Source organism: Grammomys surdaster, unplaced genomic scaffold (genome assembly GCF_004785775.1).
Source record: "Grammomys surdaster isolate TR1022 unplaced genomic scaffold, NIH_TR_1.0 64, whole genome shotgun sequence".
In the NCBI taxonomy this organism is placed as follows: domain Eukaryota; kingdom Metazoa; phylum Chordata; class Mammalia; order Rodentia; family Muridae; genus Grammomys; species Grammomys surdaster.
The window spans coordinates 16,318,971-16,333,537 of record NW_021604566.1 but is presented as its reverse complement, the minus strand read 5'-3'; the positions used below and the strand labels follow the sequence as shown (position 1 = coordinate 16,333,537).

Here is a 14,567-nt window from a genome sequence, read left to right as displayed (position 1 = left end):
CTTACTCCCATTGCTGTATATCTTAGTAGAATGTGGGGAAGACATTCACATTCAGAATGAATTTCATTTTTTTTATTTTTTTCATTTTTATTTCTAGTTTTTAACTCTTCTCCCATACAATATGTCCCAACTGCAGTTTCCCTCCCTCCGCACCTCTCAGTCTCCATCCCCATCTCCCCTCCAGATCCACTCCTCTTCTATTTCTCTTCAGAAAAGACCAGGCCTTCCAGGGACCTCACCAAAACATAACATAAGGTGTTACAATAAGATTAGGCACAAATTATTATCAGGGCAAGGCGAGGCAACCCAGAGGAAAACAGTGTCTCTTCACAGCAATAACACAGTGACTAAGACAATAACTAAGTTGTTGATTTTTTTTTATGTCTCTGGGCTATCCATCCAGCCTCCAGCTCCTGGTCATTCAGGCAGTGTTAGGCATGGGTGCTCCCTTTTGTGATGTGGGTCTCAAATTAGACCAGTTAGGTTGGATGCTATCACAAGTTCTGCACCTCCATTGCCAGTGCACATCTTGCAGCTAGGATAGATTGTGGGTCAAAGGTTTTGTGGCTTGGTTGGTGTTTCAGTCCCACCACTGGAAGTGACCTGGTTACAGAAGATGGCCTTTTCAGGCTCCATATCCTTTATTACAAAGAATCCTTGCTAAGTACTTGTCCAGACATGGTCATTGCTGCTCTATTCACAGTAGCTGGGTAAATGAGAATAACCTACTTGTTCATCAACTAATGAAAGAATAATTAAAATATGGTACATAGACATTATGGAATATTATTCAGCTGTAAATAAAAAGGAAATCATGAAATTGGTAGGCAACTGTGTAAAACTATAAAATATCATATTGGATGTGTTAACACAGAACCACAACTATAAATGTTGCATGTTCTCTCATCTGAGGTTCCTAGCTCCAAATCTTCAGATTGTTTACAACCTGAAATAAAGACATAAACCAGTGAAGTAGAAAAGAATCAATGTGAGATGGCACTAGAGAAGGAATAGTGGGATAAAGAGATCTGAATGGGGAAAATGACGGGCCTTTGAGTCATAAGGAAAGGAGGTAAATATAGAAGGATGATGGAGCATAATATATCTGATTATGTAATAAAGAGCCAAACTATTAACTGTCTATCTAAAAAGTATATAATAGATTTAAGTCAGTTTAAACAAATTCACGTGTGGTTTAAACAAAAGTCCCCATCTGAGATGACACTGATGTACTCAAGAATCACAGACCATCTGACAAAAACCCCAACTTCAGTCATGAGACTTCCTCATTTGAGTTGTTGATCAGGTCCATCCAGGAGGCTCCTCAAACATTATAGGCTATTGCTATTACTTTTGGTTGTCCCTCAAAAGATCCTAAGTGCATGCTAAGACACCATGCACTTAGGACAGAGAAACTAAAGGGCCTGGGCTAGATCCAACCTGAAAGTGTCTTCCCTCAAGACTGCCTTTCATGGTAAGAGAAGGCACCACGCAACACTGAGAGCCACTGTCCTGTAGCTTATTCAATCCCAAGTGGTTAACATGATGGTAACCATCATCTCTCTAATTGTGACTTAAGACTCACATAATAAATAAGAAAAAATGCCTGGTACTCAAGGCCTAGCTAACTGCCTGGAGTGCTAGAGACGCTACTAATCATGGAGGAGAACTTACCCTCACCGTGTCACCAAACTAGCATAAGCCTACCTACAATCTAAATATTTGTCCATATACCCACAGATAAGTATAGTTCTCGCCACTCATTAAGTAATTTTCTTTTTTCAATGCTTGGGAACCACTGTAGAAAACTCTCAATTTACCAGAATTTAGAATTGTGGAGCCCAATCCCAACCAATGCTTCTCTAGCCCACCTCTTCCATTTAAGGCTCAAGGATAACTGTGGAAAGGGGCTCAGAAAGATTGTAAGATCCAGAGTAATGGGAAATTTGCTGTGAGATTGTCTTCTAGAAATGTCAGAAAAGCTACACCCATTATGTTGGATTAAATAGCAATATATCCCATAAATTCATAATGCATTAACAGTTAGTCATCAGTGGAAACTTTAGAGAAAGATTAGGAGGTGTGGTCTTTCTGAAAAAGATACGGTACTTGGGATTTGTAGTTTCAAAATACTTCTGCCATTTCTAACATTCTCTCGCTGCCTCTTGCTTGCAGATCAACATGTGCCAACCTCCTGCCATCCCCTTATGCAATCATCATGGACTCTAAGCATTCTGAAACCATGAGCTGGATTAAATTGTTTCTTTTATAAGTTGCCTTGGTCATGGTGCTCTGTCAGAGTTAATAGAAAAGTAACTAGCACAGATATTGGTACCAGGAGTGGGGTACAGGCCTGCCTATGTGACTTTTTTTTTTGAAGGACTCTGGAAAACTTTGGGACTTTGAACTAGGAAAGTGGCTAGCAACCAGAGCTTCAAATAATAGCTTTAAAGATGGTAATGCTGATAGCTGTGCAGACTGTGGGGGTCCTGCATCAAGAAGTTTAAAGGGGACCAATATTGTAGATACTAACCCTGTGTCAGATGCATAACTGGAAGTCATTTTGCCCCATTCTATAAGTTGCTGCTTTTTCCAAATGATGATACCCTTTGCCTTAAGGAATCTTTCCAGCTTTCTGAGGTCCCAGAAAATTAATTGTTGGTCTTAGTGCCTGAGCTATTGATGTTCTGTTCAGAAAGTCCTTTCCTGTGCCAATGTGTTCAAGCCTATTCTCCACTTTCTCTTCTACCAGATTCAGTGTATGCAGTCTTATATAGAAGTCCTTGATCCATTTGGGTGCAGTGATAGATAGCGGAACTGTTTTTATTCTTCTACATGCAGCCATCTAGGTTGACCAGCAACATTTATTGAAACTTCTATCTTTTATGGAAACACACCACCATCACCCCCAAAAAACAAGATAACTAAAATAATTCTCAATAAGAAAAGAACTGCTGAAAGTATTGCCATCCCAGATATCAAGTTATATTACAGAGCTATGGTAATAAAAACAGCATGGGATTAACTAAAAGCACATTAATCAATGGATTCAAATCAAAGACCCAAACATATATCTACACACCTATGGACACCTGCTTTTTGACAAAGAAGTCAAAAAGACATACTGAAGAATAGATATTTGCTGTAAATAAGTAAGGCCTATTTCATTTTTAAAAATTAACTACAGTAAAGTAAAAACTAAGATTTATTATTTTAACTATTTTTTCAATGTACAGACAAGTTGGCCCAGAACAATCATCTCCATATTATACTCTCTGCCCAACCAGTCCCTCCTGTTGTATGACCCTCTGCCCTACTCCCTGGTTTCATAAATTCCATCATTCGAGGTTCCTCATGTAAGCATGCTAGTGTAATATTGTTTAGACACAGTTCATTTTGCAATGAATGTCAAACTTTCTCACTATTTCACTTCCTTCTTTGCAGGTCTCGGATCTAATCCACGGCCTTGCTCATGTCTGATGGAAGGGAAGCACTGTACTATTAAGCTACATCACTGCTCCCTCCCCCTCCCTCATCTCACAATGAAGACCAGGCTGGTCAAGAACTCCTGTGTAACTTTGTAGCCCAAGCTATGTTCAAAGTCACCAACTATGATAAAGAACTGCAGGAAATTAAATAAGAAATTAAAATTTAGTTTCTACCTTCCCAATATGTTAAAATGTCAATTTTGAATTTTATATTACCAGAAAGTAGGTGTAAAACACATTCTTAAAGACACTAAAAGATAAACTGTTATTAAAAGATAGATGTATTCTTGAATTCAGTAAGAAGACACTGGGAGTACCAGAGAACATGAACAGTATCATTTTTAATATTTAATTTTTTAAATTTTTTATTGGTTTTTTATTTATTTACATTTCAAATGTTATCCCCTTCCCAGTCTCCCCTCCACAAATTCCCTATCTCCTCCTCCTCTCCCTGCCTCCATGAGGGTGCTCACAACCCCTCCCACCCACTCCTGCCTCAGCGCCCTAGCATTCCCCTACCCTGGGTCATCAGCCTCCACAGAACCAAGGGGATCCCCTCCCAGTGATGCCTGATAAGGAATCCTCTGCTACATATCCAGCTAGAGCCATGGTACCCCCATGTGTACTCTTTGGTTGGTACTTTAATTCCTGGGAGCTTTGGGGGATCTAGTTAATTAATACTGTTGTACTTCCTATGGGGTTGCAAACCCCTTCAGCTCCTTCAGTCCTTGCCATAACCTCTCCATTGGGGCCCCCACGCTCAGTCCTATGTTTGGCTGTGTATATCCACACCTGTATTGATCAGGCTCTGTCAGAGCCTCTCAGAAGACAGCTATACCAGACTCCTGTCAGCATGTACTTCTTGGCATCAGCAATGGTGTCTGGGTTTGCTGTTTGCAGATGGGATGGATCTCTAAATGGAACAGTCTCTGGATGGCCTTTCCTTCAGTCTTTGTCCTTATATTTCCTTTTGAAGGAGGAATTCTGTATTAATATTTTTGAGGTTGGTGGGTAACCCCATCCCTCAACCAGGGGCCATGCCTATCCACTGAATATGGTCTCTACAGGTTCTCTCTCCCCTTTGTTGAATGTGATATTCAGCATCATGAACTGAACAAGTCTTATATTCTTGAACCTTCTATTGGTAGGCAGCTATTGTACTAATTGAACCACAGCCTCTAAGCCATTCCAATAAATCCTCTCTCTCTTTAAATTTTGCCTTTTCAATTAGACTAACAGCCTCTGCACTACAGTCATTTCGTATCTCTGTGACACCTGGTGTTCCACTGCATTACACATCCACTAAGTATTTATTGAGTCATGATTAATACAAACTAGAAAGGGGAGGGGAGCAAAATATTCTATTATGTGTCCACTTTTATGGCAGCAAAAGATGTTGTCACAAAGGTTCACAAAAACAGCTGCAGTGTGTAGTTTACATCTCAGGCTAACCTAGGAGCTATCATCTAAGAAAAATATAATGTACAAAAATGTTCTTAACATTTATTTGCTCAAAACAACTTGAGAAACTGAGAGGTGAAAGGTATTGATAATGTCTGCTAATTGTCTGTTATTAACTATATTGTCAAGGGACTAAATCCTTTGTTGCATAGTATAAGAAATGGCTTTTAACAAGATGCTCAGAGAAGAAAAATAAAGGAAAGGACATTGATAAAGTGCCCTTTGTTAAAACAGCCACTGCCATTTCCCTGACTACAAGGTAACAAGAAATAACAATCCCTAAACATTTCACATTATCTAACTTTTAACTGAAGGATGCACTGGCATCTCACTCTCACAGCACTCATATGGAACAGTTTACTAAACTGCCCCCAGAGAAACTCTGTTTCCATATAAGCTTAGAAAAGTATCCCTCCACAGGAGCATCCCCAACAAATCAATTATGATACAGAAATAGCCGAATCTGCATGAGCCTGACACACAAGGAGATCTGGAATGAGCACCATGCCCCTCGTCCTTTCCTTCTTCCTGCTGTCTCTAGAAACAAGATGTGATTCCAACACACATCTTCTGGAGGCCACACACGAAAGGAGGCAGCCGGATGTGACTAGTTCACCTCTCTCCAGGTCCAGCCATCTCCATCCCCTTCATGTCTCTCTATCACATCTTTTCTACCAACTGTTATCCCTCTACACGGCCAAGGCTCAATCCTTCCTCCCCTAAACTACTACTTCCATCTCCTAAGTCTCCTCTCCTTCAGTGTCCCCAGGGTGCACTACCACCCATCTATAGGTGTGATTTTTTTCACTCTGCCAGCCCCTTTAATGCCTATAGTTTCTAGAAGACAGGAATGCTGTATTTTGCAACTTGCATCCTTACAACTCAGCACAATTTCTGCCACCCCGTTGAATATTTTTGGAACAAAAGGTACCATGAAATCTGTTTGCAATCTGGCCCAACCTGCTCTCTGTGCTCTCATTTCCCACTGTCCCTCCAAATGAGCCTACAGCTCTGAACTCTTCTGTGTCCCAAATATATGATACATTTCTACACTCTGTGATGAACTACTTTGTGTTTAAAATATTCTACGTCCAAGGCTGGAAAGATGGCTCAGTGGTGAAGAACACTTGCTATTTTTACAGAGGACCCTAGTTTGTTCCCAGCTACCATATCAATCAGCACACAATAGCCTATAACTCCGGTTCCAGTAAAACGTGCACATGCGTGTGCATACACACACACACACACATTCACATAATTTAAAATGAAATTAAAAGTTAAATATATATTCTTGATCCATTTTCATTCTGCCCTCTCCTCCCCCAGTTATAGATGTCTTCTGAATCTCAGATATTTGTGTTCAATCATAGTTATCTGATGAGTGAGTGAGTGAGTGAAAATGAGACTCCAGTTCTCTGCTCTATTCCTACATCACCTTAGCCAGACTTCCCTATCAACAGAACTCCAGGCTCGTTTCTTCATGCTGACACTTATGTTACATGACAACCTAATATTACCTGGTGCACACATTTAACCCTAGCACTAAGTAGAGAGAGGCAGGAGAATCTCTGTGAGTTCTACATAGCAAGGCCCAGAACAGCATGGAGAGACTCTGTATCAAAAACAAAAACAAACAAACAAACAAAAAACCAAGATAGGTGGCCGGAATGCTGGCCCCATGTGTAGTCCTCTTACACCCTCTCCTCATTTTCTCATCTTCTAAACTACAAAAACAAAAAAATACAGCATGCATGCATTCAGGAACAGAGGCAAAAGTCATGAAACATCTGTGTATGAAGCAGAGAGGTGTGAAATGAATTACGAGTTTTCATGTATTGTGCTTCACTGTGTCACGTAACAAATAAATAGCTCATTAGAAAGAGGGGAGGGGGAAGGGAGAGAGGGAGAGGTCACTGTTAAGATAGAGACAATCCTGCTTAGACCTAAGACACTTCGTTCCCAAGAAAACAGCACAGCTCTTAATGGAGGCACTCACCATCCACAGCAAGACCAAGTTTCTCTGCCCAAGCCTAAGACAGTGCTGAGGTCCTTTGAGAGAGGACCAGAGGATGAATACTGACCTCCTCAGAGGGCAGGCTGGACCTCCTTGGCACTGAGGGCAGGCTACTCAAAAAGAACAAAAATGCAGATCTCCTGGGATCCAGCCCTCTAGCTGACATGAGCAGGCACAGAAAGCATAGACTACTACTACACTGATGACGCCTATCTAGAAAATTTAACAATCTGAAAAGTACTTTAACAAAAATAAAATGACAATTTGGAGGTAGATTTATTTAAAGGAAAGAAATGTTTTAGCACCTAAAAAAAAAAAAAAAAAAAATATTTCTTTTGGGCTGAAATTAAAAATACCACATCCTATCACTTGGGAAGCAGAGGCAAGTGCATGTAGGTGAGTTCAAGTCCAGTCTGGTCTACAATGCAAGTTCCAGGACACCCAGGGCTGTTATACAAAGAAACCCTGTCTCAAAAAGAAATTACAAACAACAAACAAACCATCGAAAAACACTACTTCTAAAAACCCAAGTAGTAACCACAACAAATGAACTAAACAGGATCCCTAAGACCAAACAGAGAGAAGCTAGCACTCGAGGAAACCCAATCAAAAGGGGCGCTTGCAGGGAAGACATAAGGAAGCAGCTCTGAGGAACTCACATATAGACAAAAGTAAGGTCTTCCAGAAAGAAAAGACAAGATGTCACAATAAAAGTCAATTTTCTTCTTTCCTATGCTAAAAGTTGCAGGAAGTCAGGTAGGATTAATGAAAACGTTACGCACTTTCTGTTGAAATGTTTGAGCTTCAAAGGTAAGGTGAGGGAACAAAAACAAAAAAAACAAAAAACAAAAAACAGAAACTTTTAGAAATTAAGAGCTGAAGCAATACTCAGTCAGTAAAGAGCTTGCAACCCAAGTATGAAGTCTAACTTATGACCCTAGCATGCACATAGTGGTACTAACATATTAGCCAGAGCTGGAACATGGAGTCAGGAGTCCTGGGACACTTGGCCAGTCAGCCTAGCCAAAACAGCAAGTTTCAAATCCAGTGAGAGATGTACTTGAGAATTTCTGGAAAGAAGCTGCCTCTGAAAAGACAGAGTGATCAGAACTATAGTGGTGGACAAACTAACGCTGCAGGTACAGGGCATGCTTATAACTCTGGCTCACTTATGCTCCCTTGCCTTTCCCTGCCAACTCTATTAAAACACTTATAAGTAAGTTCATAGTGATATATTTTATAGAATTAAATGAAAAAAAAAGGAACATATTTCTCAAGAACAGGGATGGAAACAGACAAAACAAATACAGTCTTCAAAGAGTGACAACTGTTAACATCTAACTAATCTGATGATTGAAGTGCATTATCTATAATGATAATTATGTCTAATTTGGGTCACTTTGCTTTGTTTCATTTTGAAACAAACCTTGTAACCCAGCCTGACCTTGAGCTCACATTTGCTTCAGCCCCTAAACACTAGGATAACAGATTATACAACCAGGCTCAGCCTTAATTTGTAATTTTTTTTTAAAAGATAAAAGTAAAATGCTAACAAATGCAGTTAATAGCTGCTGAGGATGGGATGACCATTCTGTAGAGCACACTAAGGTACTAAGTGGAATAAATAGGTTTTAAAAACTTGAAAAGGTATCTAACTTCAAACTAGAAGAAATAAATAATAGAAAATAAATCCTCATTCCAGATAAATATGGAAGAAGATAGGAAATGAAAACCAGAAAAAGGTGTTAACACACATCCTAAATCCAGGGACTACTAATGACTAAACTATCCAGGTGAAGACTGTTGGGACTGGAGAGATGGCTCAGTGGTTAAGAGTTCTGACTGTTCTTCCAGAGGTCCTGAATTCAATTCCCAGCAACCACAGGGTGACTCCCAACCAGCTGTAATGGGATCTGGTGCCCTCTTTTGGTGTGTCTGAAGAGAGCCACAATATATTCACACACATAAAATAAATAAATCTTAAAATAATAATAATACAGAGACTGTCAATAAGCATTTCAAAACCTAGCTACTTCAGTGACTGGAAAGCACTACTTGAGTGGCCCATTTGTCTATGGAGCCTGCAAACTCATCTGTAGGTGTTCTGGAAAATGCAGCAAGATCTTTATAAGAAGAATGGTTAGAAAAACAGAAATGCTTTTCTCTTTCTGCAAATTGATAAAAAATGAGATTCTTGTAGAGAGTTTTACCTCTGTTGGTTATCTCAGTTAGAGTTTCTGTAACTCAGAAGAGACACCATGCCCACAGCAACTGTTATAAAGGAAAGCAATTAATTGGGGCTGGCTTACAGGTTTAGAAGTTCAATCTGTTATCATCAAGGCAGGAACATGGCAGCACACAGGCAGACTGCTGGAAAAGAAGCTGAGAATTCTACATCCAGATCATCAGGCAGCAGGAAAAGAATGACACTGAGCCTGGCTAGAGCTTCTGAAACCTTAAAGCCCACCCCCAGTGACCCACTTCCACCAATAGGACCATATCTACTCCAAGAAGATAATATCTCCTAATAGTACCACTCCCTGGTGGCCAAGCATTCAAATCTATGAGCTGATGGGGCCCATTCCTACTCAAACTACCACATTCCACTTTCTGATCCCCATAGGCTTATAGCTATATCATAATGCATCTAGCCCAACTTCAAAAGTTCCCATAGTCTACAACAGCCTCAAGTCTGTTTAAAAGTCCAAAGTTCAAAGTCTCCTCTGAGAATGAGATCACACACTTCCAACATACAATGGCACAGGATGTACATTACCATTCCAAAAGGGAGAAAAGGGGAACACAGTGAGGAAATCCTGGATCAAAGCAAGACCAAAAACCAGCATCTCTGTGTCTGATGTCAAAGCACTCTTCAGATTTCTAACTCCTTCCAGCTTTGTTGACTTAACCCACTTTTTTCACTTAGGCTGATACCATACCCTGTTAGCAGATCTCCTTGGCAGTTATCATACGACTCTGGCATCTCCAACATTTTGGGGTCTCCAAGGCAACACAGGCTTCACTTTCAGAGTCTCTCTAGTCTCCATGTACAGATACCCTGGTCTCAGTCGCTTTTCTTAGTCATGAAGGGAGATTCCATAACCCTATCTTGTATCCTTGACTCTAAAGCCGGAACCATGTGGTGAAGCTACCAAGTTCTGCTGCTTGCTGGGACCCCTTCAATTCAAATACATTTTTACCACCTTTCTCGTTTTGATGGTTTCCTTTACTGTCTAAGCTTGACTGTCCTGAAACTCACTCTGTAAACCTGCCGGACTCGAATTCAGATATCCACCAGCCTACGACTTCTAAGTACACCTACACAACTGGCCCTAAGCATTTCTTTAATTCCTTTCACAAGCTGGAAGCTTAGCTATGTTGGGTCTTGCTCTGAGGCCACTAGTCCTTATCACCAGGCTTTGCTTTACCCTGTTTACACTTCTTGGTGCTTCCTTTCTCCTCAAACTGTACATCTTATGTTTTCCCTTGCTCAGCTTGCTCCTTTTCATTATAGATCTGCATAAGAGTGACCACTAATGACCATGTGACACATTCAACACTAGGCTGTCTTGAAATCTCCTCTGGCAATACAATTAAAACTCTTCAATTTAGCCTGAGGCAGACTTCAGACAAGGGAAAAAAGTAGCCACATTCTTAGACAAAATGTCACAAAAACAGTCTCTGGGCCACTTCTGAAGCCACTGGAGTCAGACCTCCACAGTTCTACTCACTCTCAGCACCATTGTCTTTCCATGCTCCTACTAGTGTGTCCCATTGTGCCCCACTTAAAGCAGTCAACTGCTTTCCAAATCCAAAGTCCCAAAGTCTACATACCACCAAAGGCATAGTTGGGCCACTTACAGCAATACCCCAGTCTCAGGTACCACACTGGGGAGTGTGTGTGTGTGTGTGTGTGTGTGTGTGTGTGTTTACACTGGGAAGCCATTTCCCATCCTTTAGTTTCCATCCTGAGGGTTAATCCATCTGGGGATCCAATGACCCTTTTACAGGAGTCACCTAAGACCATCAAAATAACATAGGCATTTGCATTATGAATTAAAATAGTAACAAAATTACTGTTATGGTATATCAACAAAAACATTTGTTTGGGGAATCACAACATATTAAATGTATTAAAGGGTCACAGCATTAGGAAGGTAGAGAATCACTGCCTTAGAGCATACTGAGTTTAATTTTCTTTTCTTTTCTTTTCTTTTCTTTGGTTTTTTTTGTTTGTTTGTTTGTTTGTTTTGTTTTGTTTTTTTGTTTTTTCGAGACAGGGTTTCTCTGTGTAGTCCTAGCTGTTCTGGAACTCACTCTGTAGACCAGAGTTTAATTTTCAACTTGTTAAAATAAATGTGCTTTCTAGATATAAACTATCTCTATTGCTGATTTGAAGGCAGGGAAAACTTTGCTCTTTAAATGAACAATTCCTTTAGCTGATGGTGCGTTCATTGTCAGACAGTGATGTCACTAAAAAGCTTTAAGTTATCAGAAATTAATCGCAAATGTCAGGTCAGTGCTCTCGGATGAATGGCTCCTATCTTGGAGTTGTTATTTCAGAACAGAATGTTACAATAATAAATTAACATGATCTAAGACAAAATCTAGTTACTTGCCATAAACACACACAAAGACATAGAAATTTTAGTTTAAAAGATTAATTTCAGGAAAATACAGGAAAGTGTAAGACAACAAATTATAAATGCAGGGTGCATAAATGTTATAGCAGAGAACACATAACTCTAAATGCATACAAACATGCATATACATGTACATACACACATACATATTTAAAGTCTGAAACTGCCGGCGGCGGTGGTGGCGCACGCCTTTAATCCCAGCACTTGGGAGGCAGAGACAGGCAGATCTCTGAGTTCGAGGCCAGCCTGGTCTACAGAGTGAGTTCCAGGACAGCCAGGGCTATACAGAGAAACCCTGTCTTGAAAAAGCAAAAAAAAAATAAAAAAATAAAAATAAATAAAATAAAAAATAAAAATTAAAGTCTGAAACTGGTGAAATTAAATTGAACATATAAAGATTTTAATTAAAAAAAAAAATACAAGAGTTCCCTCCTGGCAATGGTCAAAGAGACACCTTGTTAGTAATGTTGTCTTAAATCAGTCAAGGACAGAGCAGATGGCAGTCCTTTGTTCATGCTAGCTTGATGTCCAGCTTGGTGGCCAACGCTATTTTATGCCTGGGACACATAAAAAGCAAAGCAAAACAAATCCAGGCAGCATAGTACGGGAGGAAGAAGATAGAAAGCTGCATTCAGCCATACCACATGGTGTAAGAAGGGAAAGATACCCACAGACCTGCCCTCCACCCAACAACAAGGCCATAGACACACAGAGCCCTGAGCCCAGAATACCCCCATGGTGGAGTGTGGAAGAAGACAGACATGCCATCCACAGACCACTTCTCCAGCGCACAGCACAAGAGAACTTGTGACACTCACTTGCAAGAGGATATCATTCAGGGTCCCACCAGTCGTGAGACCAGCCTGCAGCAGGACCCACTACAATGTGTGAGTATGTCATGCTCAGACATTATGGAGAGAGATGGAACTGAAGACTATAGGGTGGAAAGGAGTGAGAGTGGCCAGCCCTGGTATCTGGGACCATGGTGAGGTCCCAGCCCCAGCAGCTGCTGAGGGCCATTTTCTGGGTCTGTGGCTACGAAACAGCAGGGGTCTGTGTCTGTATCTATCTATGGATCATATTACCACTGAAGAACATGGAGCAGCCACCAGGGACCATGTGGATGTCCAAAGGCTGGGTATGATGCTGTATGCCTGAAACCCTTGGGAAAGAGGTAGGAGAATCAAGAAGTCAAGGTCTCTTCTGATGTATAGGGAGTTCAAGCTCAGTCTCAAGTTCATGTGATCTGGACTTAAAAAAAATAGTAGAAGTCTATTTATGTGATTCAAAAAGAAAAATTGGTTGACATTAGATGAATATGTGCCCATTCTAACACCAGCCAATAAATGCACACACTAAGTTTGACTTTAAATCCGTGAAAACAGTAGATATTATTCACTGAGCCCTTCCTTTGTTTCATACTTAGGATATGATAAAAGTAACAGGTACAATACTGTTTTAACTCCCCAAGCCACCACGAATACTGAATAAAAACTGGTTTTCACTGAATCTTAGCCTTCCTTCAAGTGTAAGACTTTCAGGTCTCGGCTTGAATTTGAGATTAAAAGAATCCCACTGTCTCAGGACACACCCCAGGAGGGGCACATTCCTTAGTCAGAGGACACTTGCTGGATTAACACTCAGAGGAGGAAAGGAGAGGCTGATTAACATTCCTCAGCCCACAGGGGAGGGAACACAGGTAAGGAGGGCCCAGAGGACGTAGACACATCCCAGGAATCGGGAAGCTGGGCCCTTAACCTAATAAACCTGGGCAAACGGAGGACACGCCATAATCTGAGTCACCTAGAGACCGAACCGGAAAGGTCAGACTTTGTAGTTTGCCCTCGTGAAATAAGTACTGTACCCAGCTCTTGTTCAGGGCTTTCTTGCCTGCATGCCAGAGAGTCCTAGTGCACTAGTTTCATTAAACCTCATGTTGATTGCAGCGAGTGTTAGACTTCGGTGGGCAGCTTGGAACAGACAACACCAGACCAATCGGTTCTAAAGGGGAGGGGGTTTATTAAGAGGGTGGGAGGGGGGAGAGAGAGAAGAGTAGAGAGGGTAGAGGCCGGCCATGACCACGTGGAGAGAGGGGGAAGGGAAGAGAGGAAGGGTGAGGAGAAGCTAAAGGCAAGAGAGTAAGAGAGAAGGAGGCAAGCAGCCCCTTTTATAGTGGGCACGCCTACCTGGCTGTTGCCAGGTAACTGTGGGGAGGAGCATACCTGGGTGTTGCCAGATAACTGTGGAGGTGGAGTTTAGACAATACTAACAGCGAGTCCGTCGGTGAGTTTCTGTGGGTGCGCGTCCCCTGGTTTTGATCTTAGAATCCAACACAAGCATATTAACACATTTATCTTTAAAAGGCTCCTGGATACGGAGTACTATTAGAGTCTCCATCTTCCACAATTTTCCAGGCTTACATAAATATCCCGGGATCAAAGAGTGGCATAGCCAGAATTGGCACCCAGGCCACGAACAGCCGAACTGCCCAGCCCTACGAAGTCGAAAAACAATCTTCTGTCTTTAAGTGTACCCGTGGGATCAGGCTCAGCTCACACCTAGGGCGCGGAGAACGGGCTATAAATCTGGAGAAATATTTTGTCTCACCCCAAACACTTCTGTAATAGATTTACCCACTGACACTGTGATGTACACACTCCATCCGGAAGCTAAGATGCTGGCAAGTTTCAAGAGTTTGAGCAGCCCGCGTCCTGCTGCGACCGCCCCTGCCCCGCAGCATGCTGGGAATCGTAGTCCCAACCAGGCCCTGCGCTTGTTAGCCTTCATACAGCCAACCCTCAGCGCCAGTAGGGTCAACAGCCGGTTAGGAGACCAAGTCCCGCCTCTAAACCCATCTGCTCTCCAATGCCGCCCTCTGTCGGTCTTTCCTTGCCGCCCAGTTGGAGAGCCGGTTCCAGATACCCCGGAAGTGATCTCTTTTCTTCCGGATTAGGAGTCCGG

At 41.6% G+C, this 14,567-nt stretch overlaps 1 non-coding gene across 1 annotated transcript; it reads left to right on the top strand.

Moving 5' to 3' along the window:
• The first annotated feature begins 12,034 nt into the window (after positions 1–12,034).
• LOC114623924 lies at positions 12,035–12,176 on the top strand. Its single transcript, XR_003711851.1, has one exon. It is a non-coding gene; the product is annotated as a small nucleolar RNA SNORA48 (small nucleolar RNA).
• The last annotated feature ends 2,391 nt before the right edge of the window (positions 12,177–14,567 follow it).